Source organism: Piliocolobus tephrosceles, chromosome 19, assembly GCF_002776525.5.
Source record: "Piliocolobus tephrosceles isolate RC106 chromosome 19, ASM277652v3, whole genome shotgun sequence".
Taxonomy (NCBI): domain Eukaryota; kingdom Metazoa; phylum Chordata; class Mammalia; order Primates; family Cercopithecidae; genus Piliocolobus; species Piliocolobus tephrosceles.
The window spans coordinates 38,406,077-38,409,436 of NC_045452.1; the positions used below are offsets into that span (position 1 = coordinate 38,406,077).

The window sequence follows — 3,360 nt, forward strand, 5'->3', positions numbered from 1 at the left end:
CACTTAGAGTGAGAACGTGTGGTGTTTGGTTTTCTGTTCCTGTGTTAGTTTGCTAGGATGATGGTTTCCAGCTTCATCCATGTCCTTGCAAAGGATACAAACTCATTCATTTTTATGGCTGCATAGTATTCCATGGTGTATATGTGCCACATTTTCTTTATCCAGTCTGTCATTGATGGGCATTTGGGTTGGTTCCAAGTCTTTGCTAATGTAAATAGTACAGCAGTAAACATACATGTGCATGTGTCTTTATAGGAGAATGATTTCAATGGGATTGCTGGGTCAAATGGTATTTCTGGTTCTAGATCCTTGAGGAATCGCCACACTGTCTTCCGTAATGGTTGAACTAATTTACACTCCCACCAACAGTGTGAAAGCATTCCTATTTCTCTGCATCCTCACCAGCATCTGTTGTTTCCAGACTTTTTAATGATCACCATTCTAACTGGCTTGAGATGGCATCTCATTGTGGTTTTGATTTGCATTTCTCTAATGACCAGTGATGATGAGCTTTTTTTCATGTTTTTTGGCTGCATAAATATCTTCTTTTGAGAAGTGTCTATTCATATCCTTCACCCACCTTTTGATGGGGTTGTTTGTTTTTTTTCTTGTAAATATGTTTAAGTTCTTTGTAGATCCTGGATATTAGCCCTTTGTCAGATGGATAGATTGCAAAAAATTTCTCCCATTCTCTAGGTTGCCTGTTCACTCTAATATTAGTTTCTTTTATAGAGCTGAAGCTCTTTAGTTTAATTAGATTCCATTTGTCAATTTTGGCTTTTGTTGCCATTGCTTTTGGTGTTTTAGTCATGAAGTTTTTGCCCATGCCTATGACCTGAATGGTATTGCCTAGGTTTTCTTCTAGGGTTTTTATGGTTTTAGGTTTTATGTTTAAGTCTGTAATCCATCTTGAGTTAATTTTTACATAAAGTGTAAGGAATAGGTCCAGTTTCAGTTTTCTGCATATGACTAGCCAGTTTTCCCAGCACCATTTATTAAATAGGGAATCCTTTCCCCATTGGTTTTTCTTGCCAGGTTTTCCAAAGATCAGATGGTTGTAGATGTGTGGTGGTATTTCTGAGGCCTCTGTTCTGTTCCGTTGGTCTGTATATCTGTTTTGGTACGAGAACCATGCTATCTTTGTTACGGTAGCCTTGTAGTGTATTTTGAAGTCAGGTAGCATGATGCCTCCAGCTTTGTTCTTTTTGCTTAGAATTCTATTGGCTATATAGCCTCTTTTTTGGTTCCATATGAAATTTAAAGTAGTTTTCTCTAGTTCGGTGAAGAAAGTCAATGTTAGCTTGATGGGAATAGCATTGAATCTATAAATTACTTTGGGCAGTATTGCCATTTTCACGATATTGATTCTTGCTATCCATGAGCATGGAATGTTTTTCCATTTGTTTGTGTCCTCTCTTACTTCTTTGAGCAGTGGTTTGTAGTTCTCCTTGAAGAGGTCTTACCGCCTCCCTTGTAAGTTGTATTCCTAGGTATTTTATTCTCTTTGTAGCAATTGTGAATGGGAGTTGACTCATGATGTATCTCTCTGCTTGTCTATTATTGGTGTATAGGAGTGCTTGTGATTTTTGCACATTGGTTTTGTATCTTGAGACTTTGTTAAAGTGGTTTATCAACTTAAGGAGCTTTTGGGCTGAGAGGATGGGGTTTTCTAAATATACAATCATGTAGGCTGCAAACCGAAACAATCTGACTTCCTCTCTTCCTATTTGAATGCCCTTTATTTATTGCTCTTGCTTGACTGCTCGGGCCAGAACTTCCAATACTATATTGAATAGCAGTGGTGAGAGAGGGCATCCTTGTCTTGTGCCAGTTTTCAAAGGGAATGCTTACAGCTTTTGCCCATTCAGTATGTTACTGGCTATGGGTTTGTCATAAATAGCTCTTATTATTTTGAGATATGTTCCATCAAGGCCTAGTTTACTGAGAGATTTTAGCATGAAGGTGTTTTGAGTTTTATCAAAGTCCTTTTCTGCATCTATTGAGATAATCATGTGGTTTTTGTCGTTGGTTCTGTTTATGGAATGGATTACATTGATTAATTTGCGCATGTTGAATCAGCCTTGCATCCCAGGGATGAGGCCAACTTGATCATGGTGGATAAGGTTTCTGATGTGCTGCTGGATTCTACTTGCCAGTATTTTACTGGGGATTTTCGCATAGATGTTCATCAGGGATATTGGCCTGAAATTTTCTTTTCCTGTTGTGTCTCTGTCAGGGTTTGGTACCAGGATGATGCTGGCCTCACAAAGTGAGTTAGGGAGGAGTCCCTCTTTTTCTATTGTTTGGAACAGTTTCAGAAGGAATGGTACCAGCTCCTCTTTGTACCTCCGGTAGAATTTGGCTGTGAATCCGTCTGGTCCTGGGCTTTTTTTGATTGGTAGACTATTGATTACTGCCTCAATTTCAGAACTTGTTATTGGTCTATTCAGGGATTCACCTTCTTCCTGGTTTAGTCTTGGGTGGGTGTATGTGTCCAGGAATTTATCCATTTCTTCTAGACTTTCTAGTTTATGTGTGTAGAGGTTTTTATAATACTCTGTGATGGTGGTTTGTATTTCTGTGGGATCAGTGGTGATATCCCCTTTATCATTTTTTATTGTGTCTATTTGATTCTCCTCTCTTTTTTATTAGTCTATCTAATGGTCTATTTTGTTAATCTTTTCAAAAAAGCAGCTGCTGGATTCATTAATATTTTGAGGGTGTTTTCATGTGTCTGTCTCCTTCAGTTCTGCTCTGATCTTAGTTATTTCTTGTCTTCTGCTAGATTTTGAATTTATGTGCTCTTGCTTCTCTAGTTTTTTAAATTGTGATGTTAGGGTGTCGATTTTACATCTTTCCCACTTTCTGATGTGAGCATTTAGTGCTATAAATTTCCCTCTAAATACTGCCTTAGCTGTGTTCCTGAGATTCTGGTATATTGTATCTTTGTTCTCATGGGTTTCAAATAACTTGGTTATTTCTGCCTTAATTTTTCTATTTACCCAGTAGTCATTCAGGAGCAGCTTGTTCGGTTTGCGTGTAGTTGTGTGGTTTTGATGCTCTACATGTTTAGAGAAACTTCTCTAGTAATGAACTATAGAAATGATCCCTGAAAGTATTCTTCTGATAAGTCCTTTTTTAAAAAAAGTAAATGTAGCAGAACACTCTCTAATTGGGAGCTTTCCTCTCTGTGTTAGTTTGTTAGGGCTGTTAATAAAGCATCACAAACTGAGAGGCTTGAACAAGAGAAGTCTGCTGTGACTTGCAGTTCTGAAGGCTCCAAGTTCAAGATTTAAGGTGTCAACAGGTTTTTTTTTTTTTTTCTTAGAGCTGTGAGGGAAGGATCTGTTCCAGGCCTCT

General features: G+C 38.0%; 1 pseudogene; it reads right to left on the reverse strand.

Annotated features, from left to right (window-relative positions):
• Positions 1-3,001: 3,001 nt before the first annotated feature.
• Positions 3,002-3,123, reverse strand: LOC111527327 (annotated as a pseudogene).
• Positions 3,124-3,360: the final 237 nt, after the last annotated feature.